The following is a 21,341-nucleotide window of genomic DNA, read 5'->3' as shown; positions in this document are numbered from 1 at the left end:
GAGAATGGAGAATGGCTATAGCTAAACATACAACTGTAGCATAAGAGCACATCAGTATCAGCATCAGTTCAGTTGCTCAGTCATGTCCCACTCTTTGTGATGCCACGGACTGTAGCACACCAGGCTTCCCTGGCCATCACCAACTCCCGGAGCTTATTCAGACTCACGTCCATCAAGCTGGTGATGCCATCCAACCATCTCATCCTCTGTCATCCCTTTCTCCTCCCGCCTTCAATCTTTCCCAGCATCAGGGTCTTTTCCAATGAGTCAGTTCTTCTCATCAGGTAGTACTGGAGTTTCAGCCCCAGCATTAGTCCTTCCAATGAATATTCAGGACTGATTTCCTTTAGGATGGACTGGTTGGATCTCCTTGCAGTCCGAAGGACTCTCAAGTAGCATAATAGCATATAAAGTTGGATTTTCACCACTGCACGTAATTGAAGAGAATGGTATGTTACACATACCATATTGTAAAAACAAACTTAGTGTTGTTTTCCACTAGGAATTCCCAATAGATAACTCAACTAGCATTGAAATCACCAACCAGGAAATCCCAATCTCTCTTTCCTTCCCCTGTCCTGCAAACCACAGTCACAATCCTATATAAGACTGAGCAAAGGAGAGAAGGAGAAAATACGAGTTATATGATGAAAAATAACTCCCTTCCCTTCATGAAGCTAAATTTATGTTGGGAGGAGAGGTTATGAGGGTGATAGAACTGAAAGAATCTTGAAAAATAAAGGTGGGGAAACTCAGTTTATATTTAGATTGTCATTGACTCTTTTGCAACCCCATGGACTGTAGCCTGCCAGACTCTTTGTCCATGGGGTTCTCCAGGCAAGAATACTGGAGTGGGTTGCCATTGCCTTCTCCATGGGATCTTTCTGACCCAGGGACTGAACCTGAATTGGCAGGCAGATTCTTCACCCCTGAGCCACTAGGGAAGCCCCCATATTTAGATTACATTCTATTAAATTAATTTCACTATCCAAGAAACATTTGCTGAGATCTTAGCCACTGTTCTAATTTCTGAGAATGACAAAAAAAAAATTTAGACAATCAGAGAGACAGACCTGTAAGTAAAAAAATTACAACACAATATGATAAAAGGTGGTGGAAAGCAGAGAAGAAAAGGACTCACCACCTGTCCTACCAGGTGAGGGCAGACAACAAGGCTTCCTGGAGGAGGTGTTACTCTAATACACCTTGAAGAGAAGAAGTTGGATTATGAGACAGAAAAGATAGAAATAAACATTCTCAGGAGAGAAAATAGAGGTAGAGGGAATTTTATGTTTTTAGGAGCCTTTCCTTTATCCATAGAGTTTGAATATTTTCTGAAGGAAAACTGCTGAGACAGTTTCAGCAGAAGAACAACATGGTACTATATGCTTTTCACATAGATCACTCTGGCAGTACTTTTAATATGAATAAGGAAGGTGGTCACTTTACAGAGGGAAATCAATTGAAAAGATGAATCAATAAGCAAGGCAAGGAGGGACCAAGGACTGGACTAATGCAGTGACTGACCTTGAGGCTGAAGTAGAGAGGCAGTTGTACTGAGAATTAAGAAAGCATCTTTGAAAGGTTTGGAGTTGGAGAGAGGGGTGGTGATTCTATGAGAGCTCTAATTTTCCTTAGATCAGAAGCTTTTACAAGGAACAGACTTGCTATCACTTCTTGTTCAGAAGCAGAGACATTAATTTTATTGTGGAGTTACCATAGTACATCGGGGAAGACAGGTTCCAGAGTGACACTTAACGTATAAGTTGTGGCTCCCAAACAGACAGGCTGATGATACTGAAAATGTTTCTCAGCCTCCCCTAGCTTCAGCTTTCTCATGTGCAAAATAGAAATAATAATCTTTCCCTTATTATTATAAGATCACTAGAAAGATAAAATATGATAGCCCATAAAATAATTGGTACACAGTCTGGTTGGCCCATAGTAGATCCTCACAAAATGTTGACTTTCTTCCTCTCATTTATTCTCATTATTAATAATGAGGTGTGTGACAATAACATGGTCATTTTGCTAGCTAAATGTGCTTTTTTAAACATTAGAAATAGATTTATAATTTGTATAAATATGTAATATATATACTATATATATGGGCCTTCCCAAGTGACGTTAACAGTAAAAAACCCACCTGCCAGTTCAGACAGATGTAAAAGATGCTGGTTCCGTCCCTGAGTTGAGAAGATCACTTAGAGGAAGGCACCGCAACCCACTCCAGTATTCTTGCCTGGAGAATCCCAAGAACAGAGGAGGCTGGCAGGCTGCAGTCCATAGAGTTGCACAGAGTCTGACACGACTGAAGTGACTTAGCACACACGCATACTGTTTATACATATTATGTGTTATATACTTTATATACATTTGGTTTTTTATTTTTTTCAAAGCTCCATTTAAAGAAAAAATAAGTCTCCTTCAGATAACCCATTGTTTTAGTCCTCTGAGACATTTTAAAACTATGTCATAGTTTTCAGTTAGTATGCAAAACTGCAATTTTGAGTATGTGTCTCTCTCCCTATCTAGAGTGTAAACTCCTGAGAGATTATTAATATATAGCATTCCCATTATAGGGCTTTTGTCATATAATTTTAGAGTCGTTTGCTCTACTGACTGAGCTAACATGAGCATTTCTCATGCTTTAAATTATATGGAAATGATAAATGCACAGAATTTGAAAGACACTGATACTATCCTCTTTCTTGTTATGTATTAACAGCACAATCTCAAGCTTTTTGTTTTGTAGTCATCTTGTTTACATGCCCGAACTCCAGTCTAGTCCAGCCCTTGTTCCTGTTAGAAACCATTTTTCCTGCATCAAAAGTATATTTTTCCAAACTATTGTCTGTATAAATATGTGTATGTTTATGTGTGTTTGTGTCCTTAAACAACCCACAGTGTGCTTTGGCATATGCATTTTAAAACTGTACCGAGCTTTTAATTCTTCCTCCTAAGTCTTTCATATGATTTTATGTTTCTGCACACACCATGTGATCCTAATTCATTCCTGGAAATTGAATTTATTGCTTTTGACTTATGTATGAAAACTCAAGGTATGTAGATACTGCGTTTTACATTTCTTTTTTTTTATTGGTAGACATTTATGCTTCTCCTTTGCTTTTTCATGCAACACTACCATAAATATATTCATACACATTTAATCGATTTTAGGCTAGTGTAATAAGAGAAGTAATTATGCCTCAAAGCATCTGTCAAAGGTAGAATGGGTTAAAAAGAGAATGGAAAGGGCTTTTCTGTTTCTTTTCTGTTTTTCCGTATATAATTATTTTCACAGAGCCCACTGAGGTGATAATGTTTCCATCAGCAGGCAAGAAAAGCAAGAGAATTTATAGAATTTATCCATAAGAAACAGTACCTCAGTGGAGGGAGGTGGGACAAGAATTATATCTCCCTTGATAATCAGTATACACTCCTGTACAGAAATAATCCAGTTGATATTTTTCTTTTTTTAAGAAGCATCTACTACATAGGAGCTTCACAGAGGTAAAAAATAGAGGTAACAGAACAGCGATAAACATACAAAACTTTTCTATCATCATGAAGACATCTTATGCTCCTCTTTATAGACACACCAATCTTCCTCCCTACCAGGGATCTGTTTTCCATCCCCACAACCTTGTCTTTTTGAGAATGTAATATAAAAGGAAACCTACAAATGGAACGTTGTATAAATGATTTTTCACTCAGCAAAACCCCCTTGAGACCCACCCTAATTGTACACATCAGTTTGCTCCTTTTTTATTTGTTCCTTTTTATTGGTGAGTGGTATTTGATAGAATGGTCCAATGACCATTTACTCACAGAGGATCATTTGGGTTGTTTGTAATCCAGGGCTATTACACATAAAGCTGATGTGCTCCGTGCTCAGTCGCTTCAGTTGTGTCCGACTCTCGGCAACCCCACAAATGGTAGCCCGCCAGGCTCCCCTGTCCATGGGATTGTTAAGGCAAGAATACTAGAGTGGGTTGCCATGCCCTCCTCCAGAGGAACTTCCAGACCCAGGGATCAGATTTGTGTCTCCTTCACTGCAGATGGCCATCAGGGAAGTCCAAAATAAAGCTACTATGAACATTAAAAAAAAAAAATAGAAGTAGTAGGCTCACATGGGAAAGAATCTGCCTACAATGTGGGAGACCTGGGTTCAATCCCTGAGTTGGGAAGATCCCCTATAGAAGGGAATGGCAACCCACTCCAATATGCTTGCCTGAACAATCCCATGGACAGAGGAGACTTGTGGGTTTACAGTCTATGGGGTGTCAAAGAGTCAGACACAACTAACATTTTCACTCTCAGAAACTGCAGAGATTTTAGAGCCATGTTGTCCAATAGAGTATTCAGAAGCTCCATAAGGGCACAGCACTTGAAATGTGAAACATAACTAAGGAACTGGATTTTTAATTTGAGTTTGAATTAAATTGAATCAAAATTTTAAAACTGACAGTTTTAAAATTGATTCAATTATTAGAAGATTTTTAAGTATGTTTGGAACAACTTGAGTGTATAAATCTACTTTCTCAGCTATATGTCTATCTAAATACAGATCAAGTATTTCCAGTGAAATTTAGCTTCCAAAATTTGTTGCACTGAAGTGTAATATACACACCAGATTGCAAAGAAAAAAAATGTAAAATATACCATTGCTAATTTTGTGTGTTGATATACATGTTAAAATGATGTTATTTTGGATGTGCGTATGTGCTCAGGTGCTCAGTCATGTCCAACTCTTTGCAACCCCATGGACTATAGCCTGCCAGTCTCCTCTGTCCATGGAATTTTCCAGGCAAGAAATACTGGAGTGGGTTGCATTGCCTTCTCCAGTTGATCTTCCCAACCCAGGGATCAAACCCATGACTCCTGCATTGGGAGGTAGATTCTTTACCCTCATGCCACCTGGGAAGCCCATTATTTTGGATATATAAGGTCAAATAAAATATGTTATTAATTTAGTTCATGTATTTCTTCTTATTTTTAAAAACAGATACTGGAAAATTTAAAATATTATATGTGACTCACATTATATTTTCATTGGACATACTGTATTAGAAGATACATTATAAAAATATCCAATTTTCCTGGTAAGAAAAACAAGCTTCAGAAAGTTTAAGTGACTTATCCAAGATCAAACAGCTGGTCAGAATCAGAATTAAGTTTGAGACTTTGTGAGTTTCAGTCCAGATCTCCAGAAAATACCTTGAAGTTTAGCTTGATAATGATATACTCAACTAAGTCTGAATGAATTTTTAAAAAATTCAGTAAGAACCCTGCAATGATGTTGCTCTGTCTTTAGTTTTTTTAAATATCAAAGAGTAATTCTCAGGAGAAACATCCGTGTTGTGTTTTAATTATGTTTAATTTCTATTGGAGAAAGTCCTATACTAATTTAATGTTACATGAATTTGGACTAGTTCAATGGATTTGTGAAGGTTTTCTTTGCCTAGATGATAATCTTTTCAGTTTTTATTTTTTAGTAAAAAGAGAACTTTATTCTTTCTTCCTTTCATCTGGAAAGTGACTGTTATTTCTTTGTGTTGGCTGCCTGTTATTGCTATTGCATAACAATCATAAGTGGAAGAATTACCCATTGACAAACATACTGCAGTCTTCATAATGTCCACAATGACTCACACCATCAGTACGAAATGGCTAACTGCTGCATTTCTAAGATGCAGCAAAAATATAACTTCCCTAAATGTTCATAGTTCCACTCCAGGTAACATCAAATTTGCCACAAGATTACGTACAGAAGTGCTCTATTAGTTTTGTAATTTGCAAGGTTTCTGTAATCTTCCACTTTATTATTTGTCTTGCTTTCTCTCCACCCACCAAAGAAAATCTAGATGAAACTATACCCCAAGGTCTGCTGAATGTTTCAATTAGAAAAACTCACTGCTGGAAACTGCTTTAATAATACTTAGACTTAAGGGGAAAAAGAAAGAGAGAGAAAGGTGACAAGGAGTTGAAATTTTCAAGCCTATATAGAGAGACTTGCCCTGAAAAAAACTAAGAGTGACAACCAGAACTTTCAGAATTAACAGACAAAATCCTGGATACAGTGATTATGCATGCATGCTAAGTCACTTCAGTCGTGTCTGACTCTTTTCCACCCTATGGACTACAGCCCGCCAGGTGCCTCTGTCCATGGTATCCTCCAGGCAAGAATACTGGAGTGGGTTGCCATGCCCTTCTTCAGGGGATCTTCCTGACCCAGGAATTGAACCGCCATCCCCTGCATTGGCATTTGGGTTCTTTACCACTAGTGCCACTTGTGACTATAGTTCTAATATTAATGTAAAAACTTTCATATGACAAATGCATGCACCTAAACAAAATATTTGGTTAACGGTCAAGTTGATTGTTTATACACTAAAATCTAAAAATGCTTCCTTTTGACATAGTAGTTGTGGCAGAGATGTTTAATGATTGATGAGTGCATGTCCATGTGCTTTCCCACATCTCCTAACTCTTTGCAGTTAGGTGAGGTGGCATGACTGATTCTGTCACAATGGGCTGTGAGTAGAAATGATGTGCATCAATGGCATATCAAGTCATGTAAGAACTGGGAAGTGAGAGTCATGGTTTGTGTTGAGGATGTCTATTTAGCTAAGCTGGAACTGTGTTTTAAAGAATTTCCATCCCTGTATGATTCGGAGTTAGAGTTGGCCCGAAGAGAAATTCACACAAAGATTCAGAAGCCAGAAGTGAATTTCCATCTAAGGGTCTTTGTGATTAGATGGCAAAAGATTGGTGAAGAAGGGCCATAGCTTCCAGCTTTGTTCTTACTCTTCACCCACAATCCTCATCTCTTCTTTCTGACCACTGAGAGTGACGGCAAACCAGGTTCACCAACAGGTACAGAAGGAGCAGGCTCTTGGATGCTCCCCCACTAGCAGTTTTCTGTAGCCCTCACCTGACCGCTAGATACCCTTGGATTGCCACATTCAATTGCAAGCTCCTCCTTGTCCGCATATGCCAATACATAAGGTAGGATTGCTGTTGGTGGTTTAGTCATTAACTTATGTCCAATTCTTTTGCAATTCCATGGACTGTATCCTGCTAGGCTCCTCTCTATCCATGGAATTTCCCAGGCAAGTGTTTTGGAGTGGGTTGCCATTTCCTTCTCCGGGGTATCTTTCCGACCCAGGGGTGGAACTAGCTGTCTCCTGCAATGCAGATGGATTCTTTACCACTGAGCCACCTGGGAAGCTCTCTGGGGTTATTTGGTTTTATTTTTCCTCTGATTTTCCACATCTACTTCTCAGATACTTACTTCTCTAGCTCCTCCAATATCTTCCAAAAATATATGTAAGAACCCATTCCTTTGAAAGTCCCCTATTCCACTATACTCAAACAATGGAGCCCTGTGTGATACAGTAATCCTTTGACTCTACTTCTCCATTACCTCAGTCACTGTGCAGGTAGCTTGTTGAAATGATACAGCAACAACATCGCAGCCATCTAGACTGATGAACATGAAGCATATCATAGTGGCTCTTGAGTGTGATGCTCCTGGTTCTATTTCCATTCTTTTGGTGGTTAGCTTTAAAACTTTATAAAACATCCTTGACAAGTCAAAATTTAGTTGACCTCTTTCTATGACTCAAATAATTAAAATAATTTAAGAATATCAATCCTTCTGTGCTCAGACTTCTTTATGGTCCAACTCTCACATCTGCACATGACTACTGGAAAAACTATATCTTCAACTATACAGACCTTTGTTGGCAAAGTGATATCTCTGCTTTTTAATACACTGTTTTAGGTTAGTCATAACTTTTCTTCCAAGGAGCAAGTGTCTTTCAATTTCATGACTGCTGTCACCATCCTCAGTGATTTTGGAGCCCAAGAAAATAAAATCTTGCACTGTTTTCATTTTTTTCCCCCACTTATTTGCCATGAAGTGATTGGACCAGATGCTGTGATCTTAGTTTTTTGAATGTTGAGCTTTAAGCCAGTTTTTTTCACTCTCCTCCTTCTCCTTCATCAAGAGGCTCTTTAGTTCCTCTTTGCTTTCTGCCATTAGGGTAATATCATCTACATATCTGAGGTTGTTGATATTTCTCCCAGCAGTTTTGATTCCAGCTGTGAATCATCCATCCCAGCATTTCACATGATGTACTCTTCATATGTTAAGTAAGCAGGGTGACAATAAACAGCCTTGACGTACTCCTTTCCCAATTTTGGACCAGTCCATTGTTCCATATCCAGTTCTGTTGCTTCTTGACCCACATACAGATTTTGCAGGAGGCAGGTAAAGAGACCTGGTATTTCCACTTGAATTTTCCACAGATTGTTATGATTCACACAGTCAAAGGCTTTAGCATAGTCAGTGAAGGAGAAGTAGATGTTTTACTGGAATTCTCTTGCTTTTTCTATGATTCAGCGGATGTTGGTAACTTGATCTCTGGTTCTTCTGTCTTTTCTAAACCCAGCTTGAACATCTGGAAGTTCTCAGTTCATGTATTGCAGAAGCTTAACTTGCAGAATTTTGAGCATTAACTTGCTAACATGTGAAGTGAGGCAATTGTATGGTAGTTTGAACATTCTTTAGCATTGCCCTTCTTTGGAATTGTATTGAAAAATGATCTGTTTCCAATCCTGTTGTCAATACTGATTTTTCCAAATACTAGATCCCACATGTCACAGCTAAGACTCGGCAAGCCAAATAAATAAATAAATAATTTGAATTTTGAAAAGTCAACTACTGATCCATGCTGCAACATGGATGTTATTTTGCCAAGTGTAAAAAGCCTGATCAAATGGATACATGTTGTGCAATTTTATTAATTTAACATTCTAGAAAAGGAAAATTCTAAGGAAGCAACATAGATCAGCTGCTGTCAGGGCTTAAGGCTGAGGAAAACGGTTGTCTACAAAGGGAGAACAGCCTGAGGAAATCTGAGGGATGATGGACATGTTCTGTATCTTCTCTATGGATAAGGTTCTACATATGTATCAAAACCCATAGACTAGAGAAAGCAAAAAGCAAGTTACTACATAAAAATTGAAAAGAACACATTTGAGTCAGTCCTAATGAAGTGAACGAACCTAAAGCCTGTTATACAGAGTGAAGTAAGTCAGAAAGAGAAAGACAATAGTGTATATTAATGTATGCCTATGGAATCTAGAAAGATGGTACTGATGAACCTATTTTCAGGGCAGCGATGCAGACGCAGACAGAGAGAGTAGCTTTGTGGACACAGTGAAGCAAGGAGAGGGTGGGACGAATTGAGACGATAGCATGGAAACATATTACCATACGTAAAATAAATAGCAAGTGGGAATATGCCATGTGACACAGGGAGCTCGACCGAGTGCTCTGTGACCGCCTAGAGGAGGGGTGGAAGGGGTGGGCGATAGGAGGGGTCTCAGAAGAGAGGGGACACGTGTACACCTGTAGCTGATTCATGCTGATGTATGGCAGCAGCCAACACTGTAAAGTAATTATTCTCCAATTAAAAAAAAATGAAAAAAGAAGATAAACTTTGAAATATTCTAAAGTATGTTAATAAGGAAAAATATCAATATTTGACAAATCTGGTGTAATAATTAGTAAGACCTTAATTATAATCCTCTCTCCAAATATAAAATTAAGTTGTATTGTTAGAGTCAGGTTACTGGTCAATGGGTGGGGTAACAAATGAATCTGTGGGGGTGCTGACTTTAGGTAATGCTTTATGAAATTTAATTGAGCTATAGAGTAGTGATTTGTACTGATGACAAGTTATAATAATAATGGAGTAATCACACTTCAGGCATACAAAATGGAGTCGAGTGGTCAGTGAGGTTCTGGTCTCAGAAACAAATATCTCTGCTCTACTAAGAACTTGAACTTTCTTTGAACTGTACCAGACCCAAGTACACCATTAACTTTATTCAGAGCAAATTCTGCCAGCTGCAACCTTATGGTCTCAAGGTCTTCTCTTGTAACTATGCAACCATTTCAGACCCTAACCAATCCTTAGTTAACAAGCGCCCTTACTTCCTGCCAGGTCCAATTATAATTCTTGATAAATAACTCATGTAACTAACTATAACCTTGTGGTTTTTTTTACTTAGAAGCCTCCCCCATCTTGTCATCCCATGGAATGCAATTCAAGTGCTTCTTGAATCTGTGTTTCCTGGGTTACAGTCTTAACAAATCCCAAATAAGAACCTTTCTATTTGAATCAGGTCTCCATTTGTAAAGTTTTGGTTAGCCATAAAATATTTTCTATCTTTCAATAAAAGTTTCACGTAACATAAAATAGAGGGTAGACATTACCTTGTGTTCTTTTCAAATACATGATTTTTTAGTTGTAGGAAGTACAAATATTATATCATCAAAGTTAACCCTATTGAAACACGATATATGTGACCTTTGACAAATAATTTAATTGTCTTAGTAAAATAATAATTGGAGTAGTTCATCCTTAAATTTCTTTCCATTCTATATATCGATGATTGCAAACTCATTTGTAAAAACCTATTTACTAGATGTTTAGTAGCTTGTTTATTAGTTCTCCAAATTTCATCAGAAAGGATTATGAAACAAAGACATATTTTCGTTTCCTATTAAAAGGGATTTCCAACTGATTAAAACATGTTTTCTAAATTTTAATATTTTTTATTTAACTTGGAATATTTGCTTACTTTTAATCCTGAAAATTGTCAGAGTAGGCATTTTAAAACCTCATTAACAAATACTTTAGGGACAATGTTTGTTTTTGTTTATTTTTATAAATGGCACACATGATTCTGGAGGGTTTTAGAAATATCCTGTTGTTGGCTCTGGATATTAGTGGTGGCTGAGATGATAAAAACTTCCTCCTAGGTATCTCCTTTTTAAGGATAGACTGGTGCATGTGGGAAAAGGGCTATAGAGGAAGAAGTAAATGATAGAAAAATTGGAGGAATACTTTATGAATTACTTCAAAGCTAGCAAGAGTGAGTCTACAAATATTTGAAGAGATTGCATCTTTCAATGCTTGAGAGTTCATGAGAACAGGCAAGATCATACTGCATGTAGCTGATGGCCTGGTGGAATTCTTCAGATTGTTGTTGTTGTAGTCTTGTCTGACTCTTTGTGATCCTGTGCCCTGCAGTCTGCCAGGCTCCTCTGTCCATACCAGGCGAGAATACTGGAGTAGGTTGCCACTTCCTTCTCCAGGGGATCTTTTCCATCCAGGGACCGAACCCATGTCTCCTTCATTGGCAGGTGGATACTTTATCAGTGAGCCACCTGGGAAGCCTACTCATATACTATGGAGACAATGAATAGAGTCAGTTTGGTGTGAGAAGTAATTTGAGAGTCAGAAAAACTTAAGGTTTGAATTAGACCCTACTTTGTACATCTGTAGAGTCAGATGCCTTATGAGAGATAGAAATACTTTCTACTTAAAGGCAGAAATGCCTTAGATGCTATAAGAATTAAATAGAATTAGCATACAAGGTTCCTAGAGCACCTCTGATTCAAAGTAGATATTCAGTAAATACTAAGTCATTTCTTCTGTTTCTTTGTGGAAATAAGCAGATTGAGGATTCTACATAAAATATTGGTTAATATTGATGCTTTTCTAATTTGATTTGAAAAAGAAAACTAATATAAATCAATGAAAACAGATATGACCCACAAGGGATATTTTAAATTTTCAAGGAAAAACTGAGACTCTTTAGTCTAAAAGAATTCTACTGTGAACAAAATCTCACATTAATAAAGGCTAAAGAAAGATCCTGTGTATGTGTGTGTTAGTCACTCTGTCATGTCCAACTATTTTCAACCACACAGACTGTAGCCTGCTAGGCTCCTCTATCCATGGAATTCTCCAGGCAAGAATCCTGGAGTGGGTTGCCATTCTTTCTCCAGGGGATCTTTCAGACCCAGGGATTGAACCCAGGTCTCCTGCATTGTAGGCAAATTCTTTACCATCTGAGTCACCAGGGAAAGGATGATCCTTCAGTTCAGTTCAGTCGTTCAGTTGTGTCCAACTTTTTGTGACCCCATGGACTGTAGTATGCCAGACTTCCCTGTCCATCACCAACTCCAGAAGCTTTCTCAAACTCATATCCATTGAGTCAGTGATGCCATCCAAACATCTCATCCTCTGTCATCCCTTTCTCCTCCTTCCTTCAATCTTTCCCATCATCAGGGTCTTTTCCAACGAGGAAGGAAGACCCTCAGTTCAGATCAGTTCAGTCGGTCAGTCGTGTCTGACTTTTTGCGACCCCATGGACTGCAGCACACCAGGCCTCCCTGTCCATCACCAATTCCCAGAGTTTACCCAAACTTGTGTCTATTAAGTCGGTGATGCTATACAACCATCTCATCCTCTGTCGTCCCCTTCTCCTCCTGCCTTCACTCTTTCCCAGCATACGGGTCTTTTCCAATGAGTCAGTTCTTCAAATCAGGTGGCCAAAATATTGGAATTTCAGCTTCAGCATCAGTCCTTCCAATGAATATTCAGGACTGATTTCCTTTCAAATGAACTGGTTGGATCTCCTTGCAGTCCAAGGGACTCTCAAGAGACTTCTCCAACACACAAAAGCATCAGTTCTTTGGTGCTCAAGCTGTAGTTAGAGTCCAACTCTCACATCCATACCTGACTACTCGAAAAATAATAGCCTTGACTAGATGGATCTTTGTTGGCAAAATAATGTCTCTGCTTTTTAATATGCTGTCTAGGTTGGTCATGACTTTTCTTCCAAGGAGTAAGTGTCTTTTAATTTCATGACTGCAGTCACCACGTTCAGTGATTTTGGAGCCCCAAAAAATAAAGTCAGCCACTGTTTCCACTGTTTCCCCATCTATTTTCCATGAAGTGATGGGACCAGGTGCCATGATCTTAGTTTTCTGAATGTTGAGCTTTAAGCCAACTTTTTCACTCTCCTCCTTCCCTTTCATCAAGAGGCTCTTTAGTCTTCCTCATAGGAAGACCCTATGAGGTTACAAATTCATTAGTTTTATATCTCACATCTACTGAAGAGAACTAGACAAGCACTTTAAAAAGTATTTGCACCATAATCTCAAGTATGTAAAAGAAATCGTTGTCAAATGAAAGCTTATGTGCATGATGATCAGATTGTTAGGTATATCTCTCCAGGAGGAACCAAGACTCTGCCTGCATTCCTGCACTATTGTTTCTTGACTGCCTTTCCTTTGCTTCTGCCTTCCTTGATGCTTCAAATTAGTAACAGAATCTGCCCTTCTGATCTCAGGGAAGGTCTAGGAAGCTGAAACCCTTGTTCTTACAAACAAGAAATGGGGGAAACAGAAAAGCCTTTGTACCTGGTAGTGACCCACAGGGTCTTGCTTAGTTTCAAAATTTCATACACACATGTAGACCTATACACATGTATACCTGCACACATGTATACCCACACACATGTATGCCTACACACATGTATACCCACACACATGTATACCCACACACATGTATACCTACACACATGTATTCCCACACACATGTATGCCTACACACATGTATACCCACACACATGTATACCCACACACATGTATACTTACACACATACACACGCTCATATGAAAAGTCTGAAGAGATACACATGAAATAGAAATTGTAGTTTTCTCTAGGAAGTGGACATTAGAATACTTATATTTTCTTTAATAATCAACCTCATTTAATAAAAGTCATGCACTGGCTTTCCTGGTGGCTCAGACAATAAAGAGTGTGTGCAATGCAGGAGACCCAGGTTCTATCCCTGGGTCAAGAAGATGCCTGGAGAAGGAAATAGCTACCCACTTCAGTATTGCTGCTTGGAACATCCCATGAACAGTAGAACCTGGCAGGCTACAATCTACGGGGTCACGAAGGGTTGGACACAGCTGAGCAACTAACACTTTTACACTTTCACCTTTCATGCACTCTTCTTTTTTTTCTGCACCAATCAGGATATGGCATCTTAGTTCCTTGACTAGGGATTGAACCTGTGCCCCCTGCATTGGGAGCCAGGGAAGTAGCAATACACGTATGACTTTAATAACCAGAAAAGATAGTAAATATGTTAGAAACAGGTTTTCAACTTTAGCCTGCTTTTGCTGACTTTCGCCCTTGATAGCCTGTTATGATGAGGGCTGAAAAAATGATCATGGGAAAGAACATGGGATAACAATCCTCCATTTCAGTTATAATACAAAAGAAAGGCACACTGATGTTGGAATGGAAGGAGAACAGACATTAGAGTGTGCATCAGGCAAAAATAGTACAAAGATATAAGAGGTCAATGTGGGAAACAGCTGTCTTAGTGTTCAAAACACCACATCAGCAAAACTCATAAAGCCAGGGAGAGTCTTAAGAGTAGAAAATGAGGACAGCCAGTGACTATTCAGCTTACTGACCCTGAGCGCTACATTTCCCGAGACTGAAGCGATGATTCACTAAGAGAAAGTTCATCTGTGAATACAAATGCACAATGCAACAAAAGGGAGGAAATAAAAGCTCAGGACTGGGCAAAGCAACTGAGAAATTTTTGAAAGCCAAGAAAAAATTCAACAGTAGAATTCACAGAAGTCATAAAAACAGCAATAGACTCTAAAACAGTATTTGTGAATAAGGTATAGACTTGGTATTTATATTGTACAGTTACAAAGGAAAAAATTTAATCAATTCCACCACTCTGAAATATAGTAATTGATTTCTTCCTTTCATTTTATGTGTGTGGGTATGTGTGAAGAGTCTTATTTTTTTATTTAATATGCTTCATTGTCAAGCCTTTTAAAACTCAGTGACTATGTGAGGGTTTCTGGTGTGTTTTCCATTTCTGATTGCTTGCTCATTTCTGGGAGCTATGTTTCACCATCAGTGGAATCATTTTGAAGTTTCCTGTGTGTTCGCTGGAACCAGAGGCACCTGCCCTCCCAGAGACTGCTCCAGGCTGGATTTTTTAAAGTGGCTTTGTGGATCTTGGTGGGATCACAGACAGAGCTGTCTCTTTTATAGTATTGCTGTTTAGTCACTAAGATGTGGTGTCCTACCCTTTGCAATTCTGTGAACTGTAACCTGCCAGGCTCTTCTGTCCGTGGGATTTCCCAAGCAAGAATATTGGAAAGTGAAAGTTGCTCAGCTGTGTCCGACTCTTTGGGACTGCATGGACTATACAGTCCATGGAATTTTCCAGGCCAGAATATTGGATTGGGTAGCCTTTCCCATCTTCAGGGGATCTTCCCAATCCAGGAATCGAATCAGAGTCTCCTGTATTGCAAGTGGATTCTTTACCAACTAAGCTATCAGGGACGCCCTAAGAATACTGGAGTAGGCTGTGATTTCCTTTTCCGGGGGATCTTTCCCACCCAAGGATTGAACCCACATCTCCTGCATTGCATGGGTATTCTTTACTACCTGAGCCACCAGGGAAGCCAAATATGGAAGTCTCTTTTATATTTATATTTAGATATTGAGCTTATCACAGCTCCCAGCAGCCCAGCAAACTGCCTTGTGGGCATACACACAAGTCTGACATGGTGTTGGAGAATCTTGATCCTTCTGCTGGTCAGACCAAGGACATCAGGCCAAACTGTACTATTGCTAAGTGTAGAGTAAGGGGTCAATAAGCCTGCACTCTGGTCTGACCTCTTGGGAGTTTCTCTTTTCCATCTGTGAAGGAAGAGATTGGATTAGAGGAAATGAAAGCTTATGCCAACCAAAGTGCTAGAATTTCTTGGATCCTTTGATCTAGACAAGAGTAAGATCTATATATCTTGTTTGCATCTTACTGTTACATCAAGAACCACTTTTAATCTGCTGAACTGAAATAAAAATACTATAGGGAAATAGGGAATCAGGCACCAATCTGTACTGACTCTAGGACAATAATGTCAATAAGAAATAAAACAGAGTACCAACATGTTAGGGGTTTCTTTGCTTTTAGAGCTAGGCAATATGAGACTGACATGACATCATGACATATTTTAGCCATATATTACTATAATAATGACAAACACAAAAGATAAACACAAAAGATTCAACTATCTAAAAAACATTCTAATAAGAAAAATAGAGCATATATAATCCAGTAGAAATCTGTGGAGTATTATGTGCCTAATTTAGTCTGAAACAAAAACACCTACAAGGTACTTATGTGTACATAGGAAATTAGCATGAACTTTATAAACTGTGTTGAATTTAAGATAAATCAGTAACTATTTTTTATTGAAGTATAATTGACACATAACATCACATGAGTTTAGGGTATACAACATAATGATTCCATATTTGTATATATTTTGAAAAAGTGAAAGAGAAGTCACTCAGTTGTGTCTAACTCACTGCAACCCCCAGTACTGTAACCTGCCAGGCTCTTCCGTCTACGGGATTTTCCAAGCAAGAATATAGGAGTGGGTTGCCAATTCCTTCTCCAGGGGATCTTCCCAACCTCAACTGAGGGATCAAACCCAGGTCTACCTGCATTGCAGACAAACTCCTTACCATCTGAGCTACCAGGGAATCCCATGTTTTGAAATGATCACCACAATGAGTGTAGTTTACATCCATCACCACATAGTTAACAAAAACTCCTTTCTTATGTTGAGACATTTTAAGATTTACTCTTAGCAAATCTTGAGGTAAGCAATGTAATATTATTAATATAATCATCATGCTGTATATTACATCCCCATGGTTTACTCACTGTATAACTAAAAAGTTATACCTTTTTACCCCCTTCCCTCATTTTGCCCATCCCCCTAGTCCCTGCTTCAGGCAACCACCAATCTGTTTTCTAAATTCATGAGCTCATTTTTTTTTTCTGGGGGAGGGAGATTTTTAGTTCAAAATCCCATATATCATATAGTATTTCTCTTTTCCTTCTAACTTATTTCACTTACTGTAATATCTTTAGGCTCCATGCCTGCTGTCCAAAAAACATTTCATTTTTTATCATTTAATAATATTCTATTTCTCAGGCTGAATAATAGATCACATTTTATTTTTCTATTCATCCATTGGTGGATATTAGGTTGTTTCCATGCCATGGTTTTTGTAAATAATGCTGCACTGAACATGGATGCACATGTATCTTTTTAATTAGTGTTTCATTTTCTTTGCATAAGTACCCAGAAGTAGAATTTTCAGATCACATGTTACTTCTATATTTAATTTTTTGAGGAACATCCATAATGTTTTCCATAGAGGATCCACCAGCTGACTTTCCCACCAACAATGTACAGATGTTTCTTTTTCACCACATCTTTGCCAATACTTTCAATTTCTTGTCTTTTGAATAATAGCCATTCTAAGAGGTGTAAGGTAATATCTCACTATGGTTTTGAAATGTACTTGCCAAGTGAATATTGATGTTGAGCACCTTTACATGTATCTTTGGACATTTGAATGTTTTTTTTTTTTTAATAATGCTTACTCAGGCCCTCTGGCCATTTTTTAACTAGATTATTTTTTGCTATTAAGTTGTATGGGTTCCTTATAAATTTTGGATATTAGCCCCTTATCAGATATATGATTTACAAATATTTTCTCACATTCAGAAGATTGCTGGTTTTGTTGCAGGTTTCTCTTGCTGTGCATTTACAATATAAAGACAATTACATAGGGAAAAAATACAGTTTCACCAATCTGAAATAATAGGTTTATTTTTTTCCCACTCTTAATTTGCAGCTATGAAATAAATAAGACGTGGGGAAATAATGTACATCATGACTATAGCGACTATAGTTAATAACACTGTATTATATAAAGTTGCTAAGAGTAGATCTTAAAAGTTTCCATCAGAAGAAAAAAAATGTATTACTATGTGTGGTGATGGATGCTAACTAGATTTATTGTGCTGATCATTTCTCAATGTACGCAAATATTAAGTCACATTGTGCACTTAAAACTAATATAATGTTATATGTCAGTTATATCTCAATTATAAAAACAAAGAATATGTAATTTATATTTCAATGCACTGGAAATATATAGAAATAAAATTATACACAGATTTATGCATGTATATCACTTTTTTCAAACTTGAAATCATAATGCAGATTCCACTTTGTCTTCTAATATTCAGTTAGCATTTTATCATAAGTATTTCCCTAAGCCATTAAATTCATCTTGAAGATACATTTTGTATCAATTCACTATTAATTCTATTATAAATATATTAAAATTTAATTATTTTCTTTAAAAATATGACCAACATTCTTGTACATAAATTTTGTTTCCTTTTTCACTTTCCCTGGAATTCACTGGGTTAAAGATGTTTACAGTCTCACCAAATGTTTGTCCAGAATGCTGTGACAATTTCCGTATCCATCAAGGCATCATAATGTTTAACATATCTTTTTCAATTATCAATTTTATGAGTTTAAAATAAAAATGTCCCACTGATTTTAATTTTAAATTATGAGACTGGACATTTTTCATAATTATTTGTGATTTATATTTATCCTGATAATTGCTTGGCATAGTTTTAACAATGTCTTTATGTTTTTGACAATTTATGTAAATGCCTTAACAATTTATTTTTAATTAAAGTAACTTGGGATGCACGAGATAATTAATGGAGTGTAGCAAGTGCAGTTGGGAAGGTAGCAGTCCTGATGTGTGTGCGTGTATGCTAAGTCACTTGAATCGTGTCTGACGTGCTGCCAATTATTAAAAACCTTCTTTTATATTCTCTAGAAGGCAATGGCACCCCACTCCAGTACTCTTGCCTGGAAAATTCCATGCACGGAGGAGTCTGGTAGACTGCAGTCCATGGGGTCGCAAAGAGTTGGACATGACTGAGCGACTTCACTTTCACTTTTCACTTTTATGCATTGGAGAAGGAAATGGCAACCCACTCCTGTGTTCTTGCCTGGAGAATCCCAGGGATGAGGTCTCACAGAGTAGATACGACTGAAGTGACTTAGCAGAAGGATCAAGGAGTAGCAGTGTCTTAGATTTAATGATATGCAATGACATTGTAAAAATAACAAATGCATATTGAAAAAGTAAAAATGATGAGAAAGACTTTAATATATAAAATGTCTCCCTGACTCCCAGTACCAATTACCAAAGATTTCATAAATTATATATAAACACATACAACTATTTTCTTTGTCTTTATGCATATATATATGTAATATAGCTATATACTAATATATATATTAATATCTGAGTGACAGAGATCTGGAACAATAAAAGTACATTCTGCTTTCATACAACAAAATTGGAGATACTTGTTATCTTTAAAGCTAGCATTGTCAGCTATTACAATTCAAAATGGTTTGGGGAAAAGTATAAATGATTGTCCTAAATGGCTTCTGAGAGAAACTGGGTTCTACTCAATCTTTAAGGATGGATTTGGGGAAGAGAAGTTTGACATTCCGTAAGGTATACTTCCTCAGGTCTGTATAGGGAACAGAATATTGTTCTGCACATCTGATACTAATTTTAGATCTTTGGTGTACTGAATGGTTAATTATACAATCCACCAGGATAACTTAAAATTTAAAATGATTTTTAGTTCGTCAAAATAAGTAGTATAATATAAAACCGCAACGCTGAAATTCACACTGTTGACATGACTGACAAATGGAAAACAGCTTTAAAACTAATCCTTTACTGACTTATCCTAGTCCCTCACTTTTGTTTGTTTTTTCCAAAGCGAATATGACGATTCTGAGAAAGGAATTCCACTTTCCATAACTGATGATTCATCGGAGATTACCTTTCCTCAAATTCTCCCCTTTGATACAAACCCTTGCTACTTTAATGCTTCTTTTCATTTTTTGGAATCCTGTTCGACTAACCTGTTAAAATCACTTAGCGTCAGCTCCCTGGTTCCCTTTTCCCTCGAGGATGGAATGATCAGGGTCGTCAAAGTAATGTACAAAGTAATGTAGGGTCAAAACACACTTTTCCCTAAGATTTAAATCCAGCACCACTAATCAGGCAGTAGGCAATCCCCACAGTCTGACCTCATTAAGCCAAAGAAGTGAATTGAGAAGGAGGAGTGATTGTCGCGCTCAGAGCCCCTCAGCGCAGGCAGCGGAGGTGCAGGCTCTGGTGGAGGGATGGTTGACTCCGACAAGCCGAGGTGATTATGGGCTCTGGCTATGACAGCCTGCATCGGTACCTCTTGGAGCTGCTGGGTGAGCCTCAGGCAAAAACCTCACCCGCCCAGGCAAGAGAAGCAGCCTCATCAGCGCAGCAGCAGCTCCAATGGCATTAAAATGAAGAATGATGGATCAATCAAAGAGAAATCTGAATTAAGAGAAAAATCTACGGGAAATAAGAAGGCCAATAGGTTTCATTCTTACTCAAAAGATAAGAATTCAGGCAGTGAAGAAAGACGGGTCCAAATCCTAACAGAGTTTTTATTAGCAACATCCCATATGACATGAAATGACAAGCTATTAAAACTCTAATGAGACAAAAAGTTGGTGAGGTTACATACATGGAGTTCTTTAAGGATGCGGAAGGAAAACCAAGGGGTTGTGGTGTGGTTGAATTTAAAGATGAAGAATTTATGAAGAAAGCACTAGAAACAATGAACAAATATATATTAGTGGAAGACCTTTGAATATTAAAGAGGAACATACTGGAGAAAATGCTCCAAGGGCATTGCAGTGAACACGAAGATCATTTCCAGGAGGACATGTACACGATATGGGATCAGGATTGATGAATTTACCACCTTCCATTCTCAATAATCCAAACATTCCTCCTAAGGTTATCAGTAAGTTGCAGGCTGGTAGACTTGATTCCACAATTTTTGTTGCTAATCTTGACTTCAAAGTTGGTTGGAAGAAGCTAAAGGAAGTGTTCAACATAGCTGGAACTGTAAAGTAGGCAGATATTAAAGAAAAAGATGGCAAGAGCAGAGGAATGGACACAGTCAATTTTGAATAAGCAATTGAAGCAGTTCAAGCAATTTCTATGTTCAATGGGTAGTTTTTGTTTGATAGACCTATGCATGTGAAAATGGATGACAAGTCTGTCTCTCATGAAAAGGGACTTATACAGTCCAGAAATACAAGAGAAGAAAAAAGATCTACAAAATCAACCCCAAACAATTAAGAAAATGGCAATAGGAATGTATATATCAATACTTACTTTAAATGTAAGTGAACTAAATGCTCTAACCAAAAGACACAGACTGGCTGAATGGATACAAAAGCAAGACCCATATATACGCTGTCTACAAGAAACCCACTTCAGACCTATGATGCATACACACTGAAAGTGAAAGGATGGAAAAATATATTCCATGCAAATGGGAAGAAAAAGAAAGCTGGAGTAGCAATCCTCATATCAGACAAAAGAGGCCTTAAAATAAAGAAGATTACAAGAGATAAGGAAGGACAGTACATAATGATCAAGGGGAAGTACAGT

General features: G+C 37.8%; 1 pseudogene; it reads left to right on the top strand.

Annotated features, from left to right (window-relative positions):
- Positions 1–20,049: 20,049 nt before the first annotated feature.
- LOC110137601 (myelin expression factor 2 pseudogene) lies at positions 20,050–21,026 on the top strand (annotated as a pseudogene).
- Positions 21,027–21,341: the final 315 nt, after the last annotated feature.

The sequence above is a fragment of the Odocoileus virginianus genome, chromosome 15, assembly GCF_023699985.2.
Source record: "Odocoileus virginianus isolate 20LAN1187 ecotype Illinois chromosome 15, Ovbor_1.2, whole genome shotgun sequence".
Lineage (NCBI taxonomy): Eukaryota > Metazoa > Chordata > Mammalia > Artiodactyla > Cervidae > Odocoileus > Odocoileus virginianus.
Note: the sequence above shows the minus strand (reverse complement) of the source record. Positions and strands in the feature narration are given on the sequence as shown.